Source organism: Cololabis saira, chromosome 4 (assembly GCF_033807715.1).
Source record: "Cololabis saira isolate AMF1-May2022 chromosome 4, fColSai1.1, whole genome shotgun sequence".
Lineage (NCBI taxonomy): Eukaryota > Metazoa > Chordata > Actinopteri > Beloniformes > Belonidae > Cololabis > Cololabis saira.
In genome coordinates, this window is record NC_084590.1 from 31,232,776 (window position 1) to 31,256,569 (window position 23,794).

General features: G+C 38.8%; 1 protein-coding gene across 2 annotated transcripts in view; it reads right to left on the reverse strand.

Annotated features, from left to right (window-relative positions):
- The window catches only part of sipa1l3 (signal-induced proliferation-associated 1 like 3), an 83,291-nt gene extending 60,220 nt beyond the window's left edge, over nt 1–23,071 (reverse strand). For both annotated transcript variants that reach the window (XM_061719410.1, XM_061719409.1), the window contains exon 1: nt 22,948–23,071. The gene's annotated coding sequence lies outside the window, so the exon portion shown is untranslated. The remainder of the gene's footprint in view (nt 1–22,947) is intronic.
- Between the last annotated feature and the right edge of the window lie 723 nt (nt 23,072–23,794).

Sequence of the window (23,794 nt, forward strand, 5' to 3'; positions counted from 1 at the left end):
CAATCACATACTCTTGATTAATACAAACCTTTTATAATTCAACACTCATGCTCTGTGTTGAGAGTTGTTTCTCTAATCATTCCTCATGTGTATTAAATGAAGAACCACCTTTTAGAGGAACTGAAGTCTGAAACATGAGATCAAAAATCTGTCCTGTCTCTGTGCAGAAATACATTAAAACATTTATGGGTCAAAGACGTATAAGGCCTTTGAGTAGCCCATTTTTAAAATACTTAAAATAAAGATATTTTTGGCCATTTTCCAAACATTTGAAATGTAGTGTACACATACATGTATGTGAAAACTTCAAACAAAGGTATTTTAGTGTTTTTAAATCTTTAAACCGTCATTTGGGGCGACCATTTATCTCAAAATTAATAGATTTCCATAACAAAATTTATATTTTAATAAGTATCAGTAATTAAATTAACTGTTCAAGAAAGATAGACACATTTTTCCTTTCATTTTTTGAAAACCATTTTTAAATACATTCCATCCATAATGGCAGTGTCACCCTCTTACTTACTCTAAAATACATAAAACTGATTTAAAATGTGTACAAGGTGTATCCACTTATGCATGCTATACCAATAATTTATATTTGAACCAAAACTGATAGACATTCAATTTTGACTTTGATACAGAATTGCCATTTGTTGGTTACCCCACATGACAGGTGGTCACCCCACATGATGCTTTCAAGTTTAATCAAATATAACAGGCTAACAGTTAGCTATATGAGCTAAGCTAGTTACTTCTCACCACATATCACTAACAAATTTACCTTCAAAATATAGATTTGCAAATAAAACGAATTATTTACAGTTTTAGGGTGGTCACCCCACATGATATTAAAATGTGACGTATACACTGCAGCAGTTAGAAAGAGGATTTATTTGTAAAGGAGAGAGAGACTACTGACCTGCAAGTTGTCTCTCTGGGACCCTCATGGAGTAACTGGCTGATGCAACATCCTCTTTGAGATGATTGTCAATATAAAAGTCCCTCAATTGTATTTTTTTCATGGTCACCCCAGATGATAATTCAGACAATGAACATATTCGGACAAGATTAGTTTGTGTATTATGATTGAAATGTGTGTACAAATGTTGCATAACTTTGTCAATAAATCTAAAACAAGTTTGAAAGTATGCCCAATAGGGCAAGCATTATTTTTAAATTGTTTTAATGTGATTTAAAACCAGTTGTCCAAACAGAAGTCAAGGCCGGACGGTCACCCCACATGATGTTTTCACACTTCAGATGGCAGAAAATGACCAATAACCAACATGTTTAAATAAAATAAGAGTGGGCACATGTAGAAGGAACGTATTAGACATACATGTTATATTTTTTATTCATTTTTATGTTTATTATTAGGTAAAAAGTTCCATCGGACAGAAAAAGTAAGCGTCACGTCTTTGACCCTTATTCAAAGCTAATATGAGGCTTCGGCAATTTAGTCACGTGGAAAATTCAACTCTATCATTTAAAACACAAAGTGAACATAGTCTGAGCAATTTTCAGCACATTTGCCCAATGCCTTGATGTTGTATGTAATCTCATGTAGATTACATGTTTTTTTAACTCACATACAGGAACAAACTGTCAGAAAGCAGAAGAACTTAAAATTAAAATCCTATAAAGGAGGAAATGGAACAAGAAAAGTCTATCTGATGGTGGGAATTATAACCACAAATGGCAGACATGAGGGTAACAGACTCAAATAGTCCTTGCTGTAATTTAATAACAGAATCTGTAAATATGTCTAGTAAAACCGGTATGCAAATGCTACTTAAAAAAAATAAATGGAGTAAATGCCGCTCTTTTAGATATCTCTCTTCATCTACACTGAAGTCAATGTCAACCCCAAACGCACATTTTAGATTAGTACATTCTTTTAAAATGGGTTGCACAATTAAAATTATTTTTACAACACCTCATCACCACCATCAGTAGAAAAAGTATTCCAGATTTCATGAAAATTGTTGAATGGTGTAGTTGTTGTTGTTTGCAGCCAAGGGAAAAAGCTAAACGTTAAATTAAAAAAAGGGAAATATTTTTAACCCTTCACTTCACCCCATGTTTAAACACGGTTTGGCAACTGCCATGACAACAATAAATGATTAATGTTTTGCTGAGGATAAATATTTTAAACTGTAGGAAGACCCTGTTTAAGACTATGGAAGACCTACAGACCATGCTGTAGGAAGACTGAGGCAAGATGTGCTTGGCTTTGTGCTACAAAAATATCCCATGCATCTGTATTAATACCACAGTGTTGTCTAAGGGTGCCACAGGAGATGACAAGTTGAATATTTTAGGATCTTCCAGACGAGGGGGTAGCTCATGCCATAGCTCATAGGAGCAAATATAGTGCAAAACATTGTCAGTGCAAATGTGGCCAGATCATCCTTACAGGCTTATGCCAGTGTGGCTCTATGTCCGCTGCCATCTCAGAGGCATATTAGCAGTCAGTATAACATCAGCATCTACCCCCCATTGACGTTGATGCACAAAGAAGGTGAGTCTGTCCTGTCTTGAATGGGCATGGTCAAATGGGCCTAGAGCAGCAACAGAGGCAGGATAGGTGTGAGAGGGACTTTAAAAACACATCTACCACTTCCGTGTTCCTCCTTTTTCCTCCCCCATGTCTTGAGTAAGGCCAAATACAGTTAACTCCCTGGTAAAGTCTACATATTAGGCTCCCTACATTTCAAAAATTCCCAGCTGCATCCTCAGAGCCCTTAATGATGAGACAGACAAGCATGTGACTGTATCTTCCAGAGTATCTCCCTCTGAATAATACAAAATTTAAAAACACACACACCTCAAAACAATCCCACTTACACTAAACCTATGTCCTGAGTTACATCTCACACTGTACGGTAACTTATTTTTGCTGAATTTGTGGGAAGCCTGGTCAGAAACGTCTGGGATTTCAGCCACAGAAAGACGTTCAGCAGAGGAGGGAGAGGCAGGCTTGGAAATGTTTTAACAGAAAATTCAGTCAGAGAACAAGAAAAATACACGACAGAGGAATACAAAGGGGGAACCCCAGAAATATGATATTTTATGGGTGTGTGTGTGTGTGTGTGGGGGGGGGGGGGGGTTCTTAAGAAACAAAGGCAAGCTTTCAGAAGCTTACTAAATACCGGTATACACATTCTAAAATTTGGTGAAACAAATGCCTCAAAATACCATTTACTAACAATACTAATGTTTCACGAACCGATTAAATCTTTAACCTACTCAGAAGAATGGAACCACACTGGGAAATATAAGAAATAGCTGGAGCCACTAAAAACCCATGGTTTCATGAACAAAAACTGTGTTTTTGTATATTAGTGTAACAGAACATGCATTTAGAGAGATTAATGTGTCATGTAGCAAGATGGAATGTATTTTTTTCCCTTTTTTTGTTGTTGTTAGAACTTATAGAACGCATAGAACTTATTGCATCTTCGACTCTGAGAATGAGGAGCTCCCAGACCTCCTCATCTTGTTATCAATAGACCCAATCTGGGTCCTGCTATCCCGCATCAACTTATCAACTTAACATCAATGCAGACCCATGTTTAAGTGTACCCTCAGAGGAGGGCCGCCTCAACACCCAAAAGGCCAAGCGAGACGCTAACTTGGGGCAATAAACAAAGGGTATCCAGCAATGTAAAAGGGGGTACTGTTAAATAAAAAAATTGTGACCTGAAACCCGATCCTGAAACCTTTCTAAAATAAACGTCAAAGCATGTTGCATTTTTTTGTACACATTATTTTATAATACACTTGTATCACAAACTTTGTGGTTTCAGTTTGAAGTTTTAATGGGTTGTACATGTATTACATTCAGTCGAATTAAGATGATCCCTATTGCAAACTTGAAAAACAAGAAATACAACTTCATCGCAGGAGCATAAACCACGCAATGATGACTTGGCAGGGCAGCTATTCAGTTTCACTAAAGCATGACTCATTGCACCTCTATGAACACAGACAAACTCTTTTTGGCATGCATACTTGGAGTATGCTGGCCTACATACACAAAATGACCTCCTGACTTAATACAAACAGAAACTGTAGGGTTTACTTCCACAAATGGCAGGTGATTTCCTAACATATAAGTCTGACAAAACTGTGTTATAATCAAAAAGAATAGCTATAATGTAATTAATATTGAATACACACCCAAAATACATGCCACACAATTTTATTTTCATTAGTGGCAAAATATTAAACCTTATCATTATGAATTATGACTCATATGCTCTGATACTGAAACGACTTCATAAATAGTAGCAACTCCTTTCAAGGCTCTTGGTAGGATATGGTTAATGAGACAATGTGGTCTCTGTGTGCCACATGTGTTGCTGAAACACACACAGACACACTCAAACACACTCAATCCACACGCCTTGATGTTCATTAGTATCTTAAGGTCCCCAATCCTTTCCTCATTTTTTTTACCATCAGTCCTCTCATTTTCTGACTGCCATTTATTATGTTTCTTAATTCTAGCTGCTTTCCTCACCTGTATGACACCATTCATTTGCTCTTTCTCCCTGCCAGATGCACAGAGTAGAGAGAGAAAGAGAGAGAGAGAGAGATGGAGAGAGAGAGGAGGGGGGTGACAAACACTTCAGAGCGTCCAGTTCACACTGGGTGGCCTGTGTCCAAGCTGTTTGCTGACGGTGTATCAGAACAGCAGCTCATAAGGCAAATGCTGAGCTGCAACACATGCATGCGCGCGCACACACACGCACACACGCACACACACACACAGAGAGAGAGGCACTAATGCTGTACATTTGCGCATCTAATGAAGCTTCTGCTGCAGCCACACACTAACCACTTAGTTCTGTGGTTTTGCTCTGATACTTTTTATAAACACAGACCTGGGAAGCATGGGGAGCAGATGCTGAACATTCTCAGTGGCAGCTGTAATACGCTTTATTCTGAAAAGGGCCTAAAATGCATTTTTTAAATCTGGAATTTTTATCATTTCTTCTTTCCATGATTAGAGGAATCTCTGCATATGAGGGGACATACTACATGTGACCGGTTTATGTTAGACTGTTTTTATGAGCTGCACCACCGATTAACCCGATTAAGACCTAACTTATGTGTACACAGTTCTTACAGTTTTTATTATGGTTATTATGGTTTAAGTAGTCATTTGTTAATTTTGCTAATTGTTTTCTGCTTAATCTACTTTAACGCAAGGAAATTGTGTTACAATAGCCACAAACACAAATATGAGTTAAATACTATATCCTGAAGACTTAATGATGGTATCTTGAATTATTTATTTGTATAAATATAATGCTCTGAGACAAAAAATATTAAAGAACCACAGAGGTAAGAGAGCTAGCTTAGAGGTCTGGCTTACACCATCTGCTGCAACAACAACAGGAGACATCTTCCTCATCTAGCATCAGTTGAACCTTGTTGCATTTGTATTCACATCACAGCTGACCCGATGCCACCAATGACCAGCCCAGTGCACTCTCCTTCATTACTAAATAAAATCATTGGAAAGGTGTGGGGGAAATGTCCTGCTCTATACAGTATGTTGTACATTTAGGGGATTCTTTAAGCTAGGAAGCTATATCATATTGAATTTCAAACCCTGAGGGAAATTTTGTACTTTTGTCCATGCCTTCTTTCTGTTCGTGAAAAAAAATGCTTGCGCATTTTAGCTGGTTTTGTTGCCAGTGGCTAAGCAGCAGCACATATATTGACTGTGGATTGGACTACCAGTTCGCTCCACTACATTACCTTAGACTTGAGCTCAAACTGCTGGAATACATGCACCAACACCACCTAACCTATTTCAGCCTGTTATTCACTAATCTATAAAAATAAAACAAATAAAAAGATCAAACATTTGTTCTGAAAATGTTAGATCCAGATTTCTATGAAAAAGGAATTGCTTTTGTCAAGAGGAAGGGTCAAAGAACGGATTCAAAAAGTGACTAATTCAAACAAGGTCATCATAGCTGATGAACTCCTACCATTTTGTTACTAAACTGACTCAAACAGAATTACAATCTTGGGATTTTACCTTTTGTAGATTCTTCCTTTAAAAAGCCAAAAATAAATGATAGGCTAATAGAAAAAGAAGAAAATGCACTTATTGTTTCCTGCTGGAAGCTAGATGCTTAGATTTATATAACTTATGTCTCTGAAGTAAGTATAAGCTAGGAAGTGGTTAACGTATCCATGCAGAAAGAAAGAACATCAAGATATCTCTCTCGGAATGGAACAAAATCATCCTACAGGCATATGAAACCATATCTTGTTTTTCCAATCTGTTCAAGACATTAAGTGTAAAAGTGATACGTTTTATTGGTTGTTCTGTGTTTTATCTTTTCTTAAATCATGTCCAGTGATTGTGCAGTTCTTATAATTTTACCATTTCCTCTTTTTGCATTAAAGTAACAGATCGAACAACAATATTAATAATAGCATAAAATTTGCTATTACTTCCCTAACCAGTAAAACTAATTCCATTTCAAAGTATGAAAGCATTGCTTTGAAGAATTACTGGCTGATTCTCTAAGCATTCATCTCCACATTTAGATCCACCAAGAAACTAAACATAACTGACCAGTAGAGCTCAATTATGTTACCAGTTAAGCAGACAAATAAGAAACCTCTGTATCAAAAATATATGATTAAAAGCCTGTCTGCAGTGTTCCTCCCTCCATTAAACTGACCTGTGCAGGGCCATCTGTTTAACCAAACAAATTGTGCCAACCCTAACCAGACTGCCCTATACTGCATCACCAGACGTGATCCCTTTCAAGGCTGAAGCTAAATTTAAGCTATACATATATAAATAAATTTAGGATGTATTTATTTAAGACAGCATTCTAAATCCTTAACATTTTCTGGAAAACTTAAAATTATCCTCTAAAGTTTTGTATTTCTCGCTGTGAATAGACTAGAAACATGAACTAAAATAAATTAAGAGCTTAAACCTTGTGCTTTAATTGTTAACTACTGAAATTGTATTCATATTATCAATTTTATATTCTATATATTATCTTTAAAAATAGTATTAAAGTAGATGTGCTTTAAAAATATTGATGTGATGTGTGCATAATTCCAGGCTTGAAAAGTAAAAGCACACATCGCATCAGGACTGAATGAGTTAAAATGGAGGTCTGCCATGACTAAGCGGCTTTGATTTGTCCCAAACTTTCATTAAATAAGCACAACAGTCTATTTTAAATCAAATAAAGCTCATTGTGTCCCATCAACGTGTTTTTTACTTCTTCAACATCCATCTAATACACTGCATGAAAAGCCCAATTTGTTGTCCTTCAGCTCTCCTCCACTGAGATTCTTCTAGACAGCTCTCCCTTTCATTGCTAAAATCATCCTTTGTTAATTATAAATCTCACCCTGCCGTTGTCTCTTAACAGACACAGAAGGGGAACTACCAAGAGCTAAAGCGTGAGATGAGGAGAGACATTAAGAGAAGAACAATTGGAAAGAAATGCAGCTGAATGGGCTGAATGAGAAGGTCAGATAAAGAGATGACATATAGAGGAAGGACACATAGATGGCTGTTTGTTTTGAGAAAATAAGGACTGGGCTGCAAATGTGGAAACATGTCTGACCCCAATTCTGCCTATGACTCCTCTGTGCTTGGGGGCGGGGGTGGGACTCCAGACGTAAAACTACAATGACAGGGCTGCAGCTCCAACCACTGCATCAGCCTTCATTTCTTACTACCCCCCACCCACCCAATTCTGCCTCTAGGCTTCACTTCCACTTGCACAGAGGAGGAAACTTCTTTGGTTGTTGAGTGGAAGTTTCCTATATTTCAAATGCATTACAGTGGAAAAAAAATTCTGATCAAGAACATAGAGACGCAGTAAAAACAGTGTACTAAATCCGGCTTCATTAATGCTGTGGTGTACATTTTTCAGTACAACTCATCCATGCATGTGAAAAAACAGAGTAGGCTGCACATGAAGAATTCAAGGAACGTGGTCTTATGAGCCTGTTTTATTAAGAAAGGGAGACTTACATAGTGTGGGGGAACCAGGCATGTGATTTTGCCAGTAAGCTGGAAGAGGATGAACTAGCTGGAGCTCAAACTAGACCATAGTCAGACCCCTGGGGCAGAAGCCAGCCCGGGGAAAGCCTGTCTGGATGGAGCAAATAAACATGCCTGCCTATCTGCTCACTTCAAACCACAGCAGGGCTACTTCACGACTGTGTTTATGACCAGGAAGCTGCCTCACATGGACAGATCCACTCTCATAAAAAACAAAAAACAAAAAAAAACACTGTGCTTAAACAAATAATCGCAACTTGTGAAAGGAGAATGAAAACTCATACAGAAAACATTTCTAGGCATCAAGACAAAGAACAGCTGCAAGCAAACTATCAGCGCTCTCTGGGAAGGGGATTTAAAGCACTAAGCTGACCGTTTTGGCAGGAGATCCTGAGATGGTGTGCTAAGTGGGTTAAAGCACACCCCAAGTCTCATAATCGCTCCAGCGTTCCTGTTCTTCCTCCTTCCTCCCTCAGTCTGCCAACACCAGTCAAAGGGGGGGAGTCTCAGGTCCCACAGAATAGATGCAGAGGTAGATTGGAGTTATAGAGTAAAGTGAAAATATGAATACCAACATGGGGGCATGTGACTTCATCTGGGCATAAACATGGATCAGAAACATGTGGAAGGTAATGGATTGCTCGCCCTTGCTAAAGGGAGTGTATCTTTCTTTTACAAGGGTCGGCTCTTCCCCTCACCTTCTGTAATGTCTAATGATTTATCCTCCCCCTCCCCCACCATTCTCAGTCTCCTTTTTGTGATGGTGTATTCTTGTGTGTGGAGCCAAAATAGAACTTGTCCAAACTCTTTATTCATCAATTACTACAAAAAAGGCAACAAAAAAAGCTCAGAATTAATTAAAAAGTCAGGCACTTGAAGGCATACACACACATAATCACATATACACCCCCACTTCTCATACAACTTCACTAGCCAGCCGCTGTGGTAACATGAGTCTGGGGAGAAACTGTAGGATTGTAGCTCAGTGGGCCTAGCACAGTCCCAAGTGGCCGGAAGACCAGACACTGTTTGCCTGGAGGACTTTGCAAACACAGTACAGTAGGTCCACCGAGACTGAGTTGAGACACAGAGCTGCAGACAACACTGTACAAGCTGTAGCTGCGAGAAAAGAATCCAGCCAGCAAAAAGGGATTTTAAACAAGTGCAAACAGTAGCAAAGGTAACCGTGCAAAGTATATCTGCTAAAAATGTATACATACAGTACACAAAGTTTGCACTTCCTCTTTGCCAAGTCTACTTTCAAAATCTCTTTAAATGTGTCAGTCAAAAATGGTATTTGTGGATCAGTTGCTGATGAAAATTAACCTAATTTAAGTTCCAAGGAATTCAAGTTTCCCTTTTATTTTTGATTTCCAGAAGCACAATCTTTCTGAAGTGAGTATAAATTAACATACACAACTGTATACTCCTTGGAGATGGTATCTGGAGGCAGTTTGAGGACTTCAGTCAACTACAGTTATCTACTGATATTCTGAAATGTCCACTGCTGTACCTACCAGTTCAACATAGAATGGGCTAAACAGTCAAAAATATGAAAATGCTTGTAAATTTGCCTTTGAAATAAGACACTTCTGTAAAGGAGAGGCGGGTCAATGAGTCCAGGTGAGCAGAGTTTATTCAGAGGGTATTATAAAGAAGGGTTTGTCCTTACTGAAAGAGGATTACGGGAGCAAGGTGTGGTTCCTTGCAGCTCACAGTGGCATTGTGTGTACATGTGTGTGTGTGAGAGAGAGAGTCCTTAAGAAGTGCATTTAGCAAAGTTAAATGGAGACAGGAGATCTGACTTAGGTCTGCCAATGCCTCACCTGCAGAATGCTGAATATAAAAGGCATGTCCCTCAACTTCTAAAGTCGCTGCAATAATACACTGTCACACACTAAAATATTTGTTTGTAAAATCTTCAGCTTTGATGACCGTAACATTGAATTTGGCTTCACTTTGATAAGGAATATCACAACATTGCCTATATACTATGATCCATGCATCACTTTGGAGCAGTTTTACACTTATTTTCTTCTCAACGAGGGATTCAAGTGATTTTTTTTCCCTAAACATTTGTTCCTGATTCTAGGTTTTTACTGTCAACAATGATATTAACACAAGTGGTTTCAAAAATGACCTTAATTTAGAGTAACATCTTTTTCAAGACAACATATACGTTGTTGATATACATTCCGACATAGTTCTTTAGGGAATGAGATACTGCTCACAGCATCCATTGGGGTTTAATAACTCAATGGAACCTAAAACATACTACTCAGAGTACGAGTAGTAATTTTTCCATGTGGTGACTGGATTTTTCTGGCCAAGTAGTGTATGAATGAACAGTAATGCAGTCTTAAAGTAACAATCACACAATGTAGGTGAGGGAATTTTACAAGCCAATAGACGTCTCAGCCCCTGAAAACTATCTCAGGCATCTGGACCGACAGCAGCATCTCTGAGGTGGAATTTGGCCAGCAATAACAGCTGAGTGGAAGGTGTGACTGTTTCAGCCAGACTCAAATGAAGCTTTAACAGAAGTGCCGCACCGCAAGATTGTCATCTCTTCTTGTCTCATATTCCGCTGTAGGTGGAGGTAAAGGTATATGATCAAGGTTAGTGGGGAAGCCACTTACACGGAGATCTCAAGTCGCCGACCTAGTACGAAGTTCCATTATATAATAATTATTTATAAATAAGCTGAATTCAACCAGAATTTGTTTCCCTTTTTATTCTGCGTTTTTAAGTGTACCGTGAGTCCAGGGTGTGGTTCTGTAGCTGAAAGCGCACTTACTCATATATGTGCACCCACACTAAAACACACGTGCCCACAGAAGTATTTTGTTTTCAAGTCAGTCAGCTATAAAATCATAATGGCAAAAATTGTAGCGCAGAATAGCAAGGGAAAGGTAAACCCAGCGGAAAAGGTGTGTTCAGCTCATTACCATTGGATGCGACATGTGTGCTTTTACCTTTCAAGTATAGCGCGATAAGCATACCGCACTACTTTTTCAAAACAGTTATTTAGTAATATAGTTATTTTCATTTTCACAATATCTGTCAACATTAGGGCAAAATCAGTAATTTCCACAGAATGCTGAAGGTTTAACTTCTCTAATAACTTTTATTTTCATCTTGCTAGTTTCCTCAAACGCTGAGAAATGAAAGCTTTTTTTGAATCCCCACTAGTTTTAAAATTGTTTATTTTTCTCTCAAAGCGTTAAAGATTTTAAGCATATTCAGCCATTATTGAGAAATATGCTGAATTTCTTTTCATTGACAATGTCACTGTTTCTGAACGACTGAGTGGATATGGGTTCATACTTACTATACAGAAATAACAGCGGCATTTGTTTTTGAATTACTGCTTCATACTTCATGGGGGAAAAGAAAAAAGAAAAGCGCCTGGACACTTCCCATGGGGCTGCCAATATTCCAGTCATACTTGGATGTGAGAGCCTCTAGAAAAATGCAGCCCTCTGCAGGCCAGTGAGCATTCAAGTGTGCATACATGTGCACCATAAGGGCAAACCGGTCTGGAAAGTTAGAAAAGCAGAAATATTCTTAATGGATGCAGACATGTGTGTTGAACTGAGAGCAGCACAGGTAATCTCTGGGAAAAGGGAAGGAGCCGAGAGGTTGTCTAAGTGCACGTTTGAAACAGAGGAGGAAAGAAACAACAAGGGTGTTTTCCTTTGGGCAACAAAGTGGCTTGGGCCAATTTCTGGGATGAGTGATAACTGTGAACTTCCAAACACACACGCATTCATCAGGTAGTTGAAGCACAGAGACATTTAGGCCACTGTCTCCTGCTTGTCTTAAGTCTTCAAGATTTTTTTATTAGTTACTCATCTTAATCATACTCATTAAAGCAGGAGGAGATCCGCCCCACATGTACACCCCCCCCCCAGAGACCACCACACTAGAGACTGCATTTCCTCCACAGATTCACACATGGTACACCCTCCCTCCTTCTCCAAGGCTCTCTCTTAAGATGTTTTACATTACATTTATGATCTCTTTAATAGTTAGTCACTTCCACTTTGTTTTCCTTGCCTACTTTATTTTGGTCATCTTTATCATTTATCAGGTAAAGCCTCATCTGACACACTGATCTACAGGTATTTAATCAGAGGTCAGCTGCAGAGGTGAAGGGGAAAAGAGGAGAAGAAAAGGAAGATGGGGAAAAAGGGGTGGCTTTCTTTTTACAGCAGTTGTCTTTTTCCGCCCGTTCTATATATTCATCCTTCTCACCCTCCTCCCATATGAACCCATTTGGAGTTATCAGCTCATCAGTTTACTCCTCTCCAACAATGATAACAGTCTCTAAGGTCAGTTAAGAAACACAAATTTGGATTACTTCCTTCTCCCCTCCAACTGCTCTCTGGCCTACTCCTTTAAAAAGGTTTAAAACAAAACCTTAGGGATACACTCTGTATGTGAAATATATAAAGCAAATACACACAAATGGTTGATTAAAAAAAAACAGCTCACTCAAACATCTGGCCACAGTTGGTTAATAAATATAAAAGCCTATGTTATCTGATAAAAAGTGCGCTGAAGCAGGGCATGAACTAAAGCTGGAAATTTGATAAAAAACTTTTTTTTTTAACTCTTTGAAGCCATTGTATTGACAAAGCAAGATGCCATCACAATTGACATTGGCTCTTTTTTTATTTGAAATGCAGTATGACAGCATTAGCTGTTTATGTCTCCTATGCATTCAAACACAAGACTAGAACTTCCTACTTTTCTGAAAGTCAACTTTTTTTTTAATCATGATCAATTTGTATCTGGGGTTTGTTTTTATGTTGAATAATGTTGACATCTTGTACACACATTCCATGAATAACATACTGAAGATTTGAAAAGACAGACCAGCCCATGATGACAAACATATTGTCTGCACTGCTCTTTGTCAACATCATAAACACATTAGCATTCCATAACCTCTCTGAGCAGTGCAGACCAAATTAACTTGCGGGGAAATAGCCACTAAATTACCTCTATCCCAGTGTCAAATCTGATTTTAAAATGGGGAGGAAAAAAAATGCCTATTTTGATACTGTACCTTATTAAACTAAGACAAGAAGCATTCATGGAATGACCACAAGCACTACACAGTTAGCATTAAAACAATGACTCCACAGTTGAAGCAAAAGAACAGCATAACAGCTGTGCAGAGGGAAGAAGACCAAGTGTAGATACTGTATGAATCCCTGAATGTATCCACTATTTATGTCTGAATACTTTTCCCACACACAACATAAGGAAAAATAAATAACTTACTTTTGATACAAACAGAGGGACAAGCTAAGCATCCTACAATAGCAGAAAAATGAAGGAATATTAAGATCTAATTACATGTTTCCTAATGGTGTGTGGTGTTGTGCACGGTTCCTCTTCATAAACTAAGATGAGCTAATCTTAAACTATCAAATCAGAGGAGGAAAAAAACACTTGCCATAGGCAAACTTTGACATTTTTAAAACTTAAAAGGAATGGCTATAGTCATGTCCTGTGACGAGTCATTCCTTGAAGTGACAGATCTTCTCAGATGTGTAACACCACTTCTCTCTCTGATGCCTAGTGATTCAGAGCAACACTCATCTCCATCACATCCCTGCATCCTCCTGCAAACACTCATTTCCTGCCCCAAAACTTGACCTCTGCTCTGGCAGACAGCACAGAAGGAGCAAAAAGACCAGAGAAGAAATACAAAAAATATGGCCACTCAAACATTTCATACTGAAGAACTGACTGTCTGTTAATGCATAATAGGATGAATGATTAAAGCCTTGAGTAGATTTTCAATTCAGGCCACTGACTGAAATGAAAAGCTTTTAAAGTATCTCATGCACATTCACATTTTCTCTTGCTGATTTCTAACCCTCTAGTTTTTACCATTGAACATACGCTATGTTCATAAGATAAACTTTTTTTTCCCTCATGTTATTCCATCAATTAATTGCATATTCATGATTTTTATACGTACAATAGAAAATAATGAATACGTGTTTTATAATATAAAGAGCAAGGCAAAACTTGGATGTGAAAGAATGTGAATACTATTGATGTTAATAGCTTTCTTTATTTTCACATATATACATATATAATAATACCCTTATACCAGGAAAAACAAAACCAAGGATGTACGTCTTCGAACTATATACTGATAAATTGCTGATCTGAAAAGATTTCTAAGTGAAGAACACATTTTCCAAGAAAAATGACTGTATACTGAAACTTTGTTCGGGGACACTGTCCTGCACCTTTTCCTTTACATTTGGAGAATGCATTTCCAGCAGCACAAATAAAAAATAAACAATAATAAAAAATACTGTATTTATTCTTTTGCTCTGTAGTGCATGTAAACAGCTACCGAAGAAAGAAATCTTCACTCAAATAGTCTTCCCGTTTAATCTGTATTAAAGCAAAAACAGAAAGTATTTCTGCTGGAACAAAGTTCTCAAAGCACTGATAGCTGGGTGTTTGTATGATTATTTGTTGTGGTTCACAGCAGTACAGATAGAAACTGAAATTCTATTTTGATAGGTTTTTGATGGTCAAACTCGATCTTTTGGCACACAGAAGTTAATGTACTCCTCTTCAGCATATAAGAAGCAGATGGGGCAGAATCATCTGTTTCTTTTTCCCCGTCATGGAGGATTTCCTGTTTTCAAAATGTTTGTGCTATGCTAGAGTATGATAGAACTCTTTGTGGAGAAAGACACACACAGACGCCACCTGTCATCTCCATGTACGAAACCTCAGTTGGGGGTCAGAAATTGAGCAGGTGCAACAACATGTCATTCGCCTTAAAACAGCAGATAAACTCATGTTTCCAGACACAAAAGAAGAAGCTGTTAGCAGAGACATCATTGAAAAAGGTGTCAGCTGTCCAGCTCCATAATTCTTAGCAACAGTAACATCTTTTCAAGTAGATAATCTAGATATGAACCATTTGGTTAGCTGGGGATTCCAGTGATCTGATTTTCATCCGTTTTGATTGGTATGTATGTTCTTTAGCTTTTTAAATGCATTAGAAATGTTTTTGACATGGGACTTAGTTCATGTAGCAGCATAAAACATTGAGAAATCGAAATGCATTTTCAGTCAGTAGGCGCATCCTGAAGGCAGCCACAGGAAGCAAGTCTTTGATGTGAATGTTTTTTCAATATGAGTAAAGGATACCGAAATATTATTCATACATTTTAACTGTATCATCTTAGCATGCACATTGTTGAACTAACAAAAGTTAAGAGGCTATAAATAACAGCGGTATCTGTGATCTTTCATAGATTGATGATGTTACTGGTTGACAATAACAGTGGATTATAGAAATAGAATCAGAGTCAGCTAAACTCAGGATGACAGGTCAGACCTTTAGGTAAAACAGAATTAGTTAAGAATTTTGTAATTGGCGCATCTTTACAGTATTTCGAAGTTATTTGAAAACTGTATTTTCCATTAGAATTGAATGTTTAATTTGTATTTCTAGAATTCTCACCTATCACTTTCAGTGTAACACTGAAGTTCCTCTTAACACAATCTGTCCTTTTAGAAAGCAGCATGTATGGTAAAGTGAAACGTTACAAAGGGAGGAAGAGTAACAGCTGGGAGCTCTTAAAAGTTATGGACATGAGCACATCTAGTACATAAAGCAGCCGGCGAGTTACTGCAGCTACTCCTATCTTTTCAACAGTCATAGATTCAGCATAAGACCTCAGAAATGACTCAAATAGGCAGTTCTGGTTTTCTTACAGCATGTCTGGGAAAATCATCAAGGTCTTGGCTAGTTCAATAAACTCACTTCCTGTCACATTTAAGTACATGCACCGTTTTCTGCATACATTAATATCTATACATTAAACTTCAGTGCTAATTTCAAAATAAAACCATGTATGTATGTGTGTATATATATATATATATATATATATATATATATATATATATATATATATATATATATATGGGTGCAGATCACTCAATATACATTGCTGTCACTTTATTATAGACTGATAATTCAATCTAAAGCTTAGCATTAAGTCCACTATCATTGTTAGAGAGTTTTGTGGATGCACAATAGACTCTTGGTTCATTCTTTCCCTCTGCTACCAAGGCTGACCACTGGAAGGACACAGGCCAACCTGTGGCAAGTAAACCCTCTTCAACATCTGTGTTTATCCTGGACCTAAAACCAACAAGCTATATTTACTCCAGTCAAACATATCCAGCACAGAGGAGTTGAGGGGGGAAAATGAAAAAGGGGAGAAAAAAATGATGCCTGGGTCTTAGCCTTACTATCCCCAAGAGGCCATTCGGTCTGATAGCGAAACCAAGAGGACTAGTGAAATACAATCACATTTAACACATTTACATGCAGAATTGAGAGTCTCTGAATCAACCGTTTTTTGGAGGAAGGCACAGATTGGTAAACAACACCTTCAGGGAATTTGACCTCTGAGGGAGTGAGAAGAGAAAAAAAAGAGGAGGCAGGCTCGATGGATCAACTGCCTACCTAGCAAATGTTTTATAGCTCCACAAGAGGCCATAAACCAGAGACTCATTTCAAGAAACATGGTGTGTCCCTCTTTCTGTAAATCTCTGACCTCTTGACACTGTCACACACTGACTTATCGATAGAACCGTTAAGGGACGAAAAGATTTTTCAAAGGGAGTGGGGGAAGGCACAATAAGGATGGATATACAGTCCTTTTCAACCTTAAAGTAAACAATATTTAGTTATTTTGGAAAAAAGCCTCACCAGAGCTTCTCTTTTCTTCTACACACAGAAGTGGGATAAATTACCCAGCAATGTATGTAACAAAACATACCTGTCATGCATTCATCTACACAGAGATGCTGTGAATTCCCAAGTTATTACCCTAAAAAAAGACTTAAACCTATAGTTTTTATGCATATCCCAACCCACAGCGTTATATAAAAATTCACTGCCTTACATAATTATCAAATAAAATTCTCTCGGCATAGACGCTTGTTTACGCCCACACAATGCTTCTGGGTTTCTATTCCCTCTGTTTCCTTGTTAAATGAGGCAAAGTTTTCTCAAACATCAACATTGTATACTGATTTATATACTGCGTGCAGATCCATTATGCGTTTTTGGACAGTCAGCTAATTATGCAAAATGAATTAACTGTAATCCAATCATGTTGTCTTTGTTTGCTTCATTTTCAATTGTGTTCTTTAAAATATTGTTCAAATGCATTTCTTTGTAAAGTACTTCTAAATATCCCTTACTAAAAGAAACATGCTTTCCTATGTATCCATGGTTATTACTGGGCCACAGTGACAACACTAACTTGATGAGAATTAGGAATGGGCGGTATGGACTAAAAAGTGTATCACGATAATTTCTGGCATTTGTCCCGATAACGATAAAAATGACGATAAAAAAAATACCAATTCAAATCCACCTTTGTAACTATAAATCTATCACCACATTCAGTCTTTGGAGCCCCCAAATCACTGCTCTAAAAGAATACTAAATGCTACTAAACTACACCAATTAAATTGAATTAATAAAAACCAATTAAATGAGTTACACCTGTACTGTAAAACTGGAATGACTCAGATCCTCCATGTTTGTTACACAAAAACCTCATCAACGGGAATTTATCCTTCTTTCTCTCTTTATGGCTCCCTCCCTCCCTCCCTCCCTCCCTCCCTCCCTTCCTTCCTTCCTTCCTTCCTTCCTTCCTTCCTTCCTTCCTTCCTTCCTTCCTTCCTTCCTTCCTTCCTTCCTTCCTTCCTTCCTTCCTTCCTTCCTTCCTTCCTTCCTTCCTTCCTTCCTTCCTTCCTTCCTTCCTTCCTTCCTTCCTTCCTTCCTTCCTTCCTTCCTTCCTTCCTTCCTTCCTTCCTTCCTTCCTTCCTTCCTTCCTTCCTTCCTTCCTTCCTTCCTTCCTTCCTTCCTTCCTTCCTTCCTTCCTTCCTTCCTTCCTTCCTTCCTTCCTTCCTTCCTTCCTTCCTTCCTTCCTTCCTTCCTTCCTTCCTTCCTTCCTTCCTTCCTTCCTTCCTTCCTTCCTTCCTTCCTTCCTTCCTTCCTTCCTTCCTTCCTTCCTTCCTTCCTTCCTTCCTTCCTTCCTTCCTTCCTTCCTTCCTTCCTTCCTTCCTTCCTTCCTTCCTTCCTTCCTTCCTTCCTTCCTTCCTTCCTTCCTTCCTTCCTTCCTTCCTTCCTTCCTTCCTTCCTTCCTTCCTTCCTTCCTTCCTTCCTTCCTTCCTTCCTTCCTTCCTTCCTTCCTTCCTTCCTTCCTTCCTTCCTTCCTTCCTTCCTTCCTTCCTTCCTTCCTTCATGTTGTGCGTGGATTTAACACAGAATCATAAATCAGCTTTACACAAAAACGTCATCAACGGCAATTTATCGTTTTTACCCCGAAATGACAAATTCTTACCGTGGGGAATTTTTTTGACGGTTTATCGGGAACGGTAAAATATCGCCCATTCCTAATGAGAATAAGGTTGGTCTGACGACACGAGGAAATCCACTCAGAGTAACTGTCAGCACAAGTTTAACCTGCTTCACAATATTAGTTTACAAGGACTACAAAGATGACTAAGAACAGACAATAATCTGAGAGAGCACTCTGGATCACACTTCAACAAGAGATGGATGTCAGTAGCCTTTAACACGCAAGTAAACTATGGAAGAATTTAATAAGCACAGGTTTAAGACAATGTTCCATCATCTCCTTAGCGCATACACTTATAGACAACATTCGAGCTTCACTACTGACAGTGACACAGACCAGATGGTATCCATGGCCTGCGGGTTTGTCCTCCCTCTATGTGACCTATCAAGATACAGAAAATGATTGTGATGGATGTTATGTGTGTAGGTATATTTGTTCTTCTGCACCCTAAGATCACAGTTTTTTTTCCCGTTAAACTTCATTGAACTAAGATGCCTTAAAGCAATAAATAGAAATGTGGCAAGATCTTTCTTCTAAAATTACAAACAGTGGGAGGGCTGCCAAGGTGTTGTGGTCGGGGAACCACGGCTTCTCTGGTGCCAAAAGGCAGTCTTTGCTGCCTTGAAAAAAATGTCAAGAAATATTCTTTGGAATTTCTTCTTTTTTTTTTTTATTGGTCACCCAAAAGATGGACATAACTCCAAGTCTGGGAGTCATTTCCTTAAAAGCACTAAATAATAATCGAGAACTGATGAGTCACTTCCAAAGATAATAGAAGGTGATTCATAGAAATGTTTACAGACAAAAATCACCGAAATGGCCCACATTCAGGTCCTTTTGAAGATAGCAGCCTTTGTTCCTGCAGCTGCTTGCAATGACACGCCAAACTAAGTAGCAGAAAATACGAGATGTTCCCTCTGATCACAGACTGTGAGCAAATCTTATCGGCCAATCAGTGGAGACAACTAAAAACTGAGAGATGGATGTGCTTTATCATAATCTGACGTGGGTCCAAACTCCTGAAATTAGTGTAGATTAGCTTGGACAGTGATATCACTGTAAAAAAGACAAATAAAAAATAAAAAACACAGAACAAACTTGCATGCTCATATATCTGTATCTGACAGGAATTTAATCTGTGGCAAAAACATAAAGTCCACAGGCGTTTCCCAGTGGATCTAGCCCGGAGGAAATATCCTAAAACCAGGTACTAAATACAAGTTTTAATATTTTTTTGTTTTGTTTTCTTTTTTCCTCCCATATTCTAAAGTGTACATGCCAGGTAAATATAACTTAACACTGCATAGTTGTGAGGCCCTGCATTGGTCTGGCAACCTGTCCAGGGTGTATCTGACCTCTTGTTTATTGACAGCTGGGATAAGCTACAAGCTACAGATGTGGGAGGTGTTTGACAGGGGCTCAGAGAATCAGATTTATGCTTGATTTGTTGAAGGGACAAGTTAATGAACTCACACCATGATTATACACTGCTGTGACGGTCTATTTTAGCCAAACTGGCTCAGTCGCAACCATCACTATGTTGCATTTTATGGCCATGTCTTTGATGTGGGCTTAAATTGCAAAATGCAATGTTTGTAATGTAATACGCAGATGAAAAATAACAGAGATATTTCATATCTGCACTGTGCATGAGTGCATTCTATTCAGTGTTTCACCAAGAACAAACTGAGTTTGTTTGCACCAACTCATTTAAACTGATTTGAGAACTGTCATTCATGGTCCTCAGTGGATATGCTCCCAGCATCTCAGAGCAGAGAGCACTGCACATTTTCTTATGGTTGTGTGAGCAAATTCACTGTACTTGACAAATGATCCTATCAATGGTATCTGACTGACTGGTCGCCTAATACATTTTTCTGTCATATAAAGAACATGTCACTAAAAGAATCCCATTACTTCAAGTTATTGGTCCTGTCACACTGCCATGAGGACATTGCAGAGAGTCTACCAAGAGAAAGACATCATTGAAGTGATCATTCATACCTTTGCAACTACTAAGGGGCATGATAAATAGGCCTATCAAGACAATTTAGACAGTACTGTGTAAATGGTCACAAAACACCTTGGTGCTTGGTTGTACTCTTTTCAATACATGAACAAACCAAATGTCCAGGGACATGCTGCTGTCACGGAGCAATGCATGTAACTTTTCATCACTCGCTAAAGCATGTCTAGGTTTTCAGTTAAAACATGTAACAACGGGGTGATATAGACCAGAAAGTTCCCAGGCAATAGCAGTTTGGCTGTTATATTCTCAAACATCCATGAAAATAGTGGAAATGGATGTGAACTATAAACACAGACAATTGTACAAGGAATTCCTGTAGTTCTCTGCACAGCCAGAGGTCAAAAGAGAACTGTCAACAATATACAGAACCACGTGATGAAAATGCAAAATAAAGTTTTCAATCTGAGAACTACAGTATAGCAGTTATACTTGAATTGGATTTCCACTCAAAGTGAACAACAAACAGCGGAGTCTACTGTTCTAGACTGATGAGCATTAGAATTACCCATTTAAGAAACTTGAAAGTCATTATCACCATTTTTCTGGTAATAATTATTTCATTAGTTACAGATGGCGAGCACCCAGAGCAAATGATGCCAAGAGCATGTGCAGCACTGACATGCTCTGCTGCTCTTAAGGATCCATCATCATGAAACTCATTGTGTCATTTCCCGAGGGTTGGGGAATACAGCAGCAGCGAAGGGGATCTTGATGAAAGGGAAAGGAAACGCTGAGGCATCACCACCTCAAGCCTGATTTATGGTTCCGCGTTACATCGACGCAGAGCCTACGCCATACGGTGTGCGTCGCCGCATAGCCCACGCCGTAACACTATGGCGTAGGCTATGCGTCGATTTAACGCGGAACCATAAATCAGGCTTCACATTCAACATTACACGAGACTGCACAATTGTGCACACAAGCGCGTGTGTCTGTGTGTTTACATACTGCGCTTGCAAATCCTGCTCACAGTGCGCACACACACACCAGTGGCGGAGCCAGAAAATTTTCAGTGGGGTGGCCAGGATGGAGCCTGAAATAATTTGGGGGTGGCATAGAAATCACTATTGCAGGAACATAAAAAAGTTGAAAATGCAGCGCTATATGCTTACACTATACAAATTTACAAATGCACTGCGATATAGACTCTTTTAATTAACAGATTATTTATTATTCTGTTTTTATATTCATACTTGTTTTTAAACTGTGTAGAGTTGAGTTGATTGATTGTTGCTGACTGTTGTATTTATGTTGTATGTGCCCGCTACTGGGAAGTTACACAGAATTTCAGCTGTGATGATAAGGCATTCTGTTCCATACTATAATACAAGTGTCCCAAACTACTGATTATTACTACAACTACTACTACTACTACTACTAGGAGCAGATGTTCAGGTCAGCCTATCAGTGTATCATCAGAAATGCAGACAGATACATAATAAAAAAATAAAAAATACTGGTTCATTTAAATCAACGTTTGATTTAATTTAAATTTCAAAATAACCATGAACAAACATCACAAAAAATTATGCAAACATTGTATTAGTTTCATTTGTCACACATTCAGCTTACAACAACTGTATTCTGCGATTGTCACTGACACACACACACACACACACACACACACACACACACACACACACACACACACACACACACACACACACACACACACACACACACACACACCTCCTGACAGGTGAACAGACTGCATGTCCATGCACGCAGGAGATCATCCAATCCTCCTTTTACAACCACAATCAAAGCGTGCTACACCCCTATCAAGCCATTTCCAGAGCCCTGCATGCCCGTCCCCTCCCGAAACATCCTTTCAACCCGCACCCAAAACAACGCCGTTCATAGTAAAACATATCTCTCAAACCAACACAACTTCCGATTGCAGCACAACTACTCAAAATTCAACGCTCGTCCCAGGCTAACTAGCCGACTAGCTCCGCTCCCAAACAAAGCTCCCATTGTCTGGAACTTGTAGTTTTGCCGTTTTCTCCCGGCCCTCCCAACTACGATTAAACTCAGGTATAAAAGACTACAAATCCGAAGTCTGCAGACCAGTACGCGCATGCGCACTGGAGCCTCGATCGTCGGGAAGGTTGTAGAATATTTTGTAGTAAATTAAATGTAACGCGTGGCGGTGTTTTTTAGGCTTTGTATGAACTCTGCTGAATGACTATACCACTATGCCTGTGTGAACGGCTTCGGGTGGGACTAAGCCAAAGGAAGGAGTGAATCGTAACACGGAACACTTGTGAATTGACTGAAGTTGATCGGCTCGGCAGCCTCTCTGCTCGCTGCTCGTCTACTTCACTCGCCACTTTTCTGCGCTTCTCAAATATCCGCCGCTTCTCGGCTAAAAAGCTCCGCGGAGAAAAAAACAAAAAGAGGGCAAATCTTACCTAGAGCCGTTGTACTGTTTCTGCTACTCCGTTAAACAAATGTAACCGCGGACATTGATGGGAGAACCGCTGGCTGAGCGACGGTCTGCCGCCTGTTCACCGACCGAGACGTTGCCAAGAATGCTCAACCGAAACTGCGCCCGCACGGACACTGCGCATGCGCAGCACCCGACTGCTGCTGCAACACACTGGTAGTAAGCACACACGTGTGGAGTTGTAATGAACTATTACTATTAGGGTGCAAACCGTCCCTTGAAAAACACAATCGTCCCGTATTCTTCCCCAAAGCTGTGAACTTTCTAAACCAATAAGCTACCCCATACTGTGCAATATTCTTCATCCATTATGTGCAATATTTTCTTTACTCATTTATGTGCAATATTCTTCCATCCATTCAAGTGCAATATTCTTCCACTCATTCATGTGCATCATTATTCTCTCATTCACTCATTTTCATAGTGTATATATATTTATGTTTCCTGTTTCTCATTTTGTTGTTTAAGTCTTTGTATAGTCTTTGCATGTGTGCACATTTACGGAGCTGCTGCCTAATCTCATTGTACCAGTATAATTATAATAAAGGCTTTCTATTTCTTCTATTTCTATTTCTATTTATAAACCAAAGTACGCGCCCCGTATTGAGCTGAAAAGGGACGCACTTTGTCCCGTATTACTGCAAGAGCCAAAAAATGCCAATGGAAATGGCATTGAGCTGTTGAGTTCACAAGTTCTCTTTTTCTGTCTGTCTTTTACTACAACTGTAACCTACAGTCATGGCCTTTGAGGCACAAATATGTTTACACGTTTTCTACAGACTTTCTGTTTGCACTTTTGTCATTGCACTAAA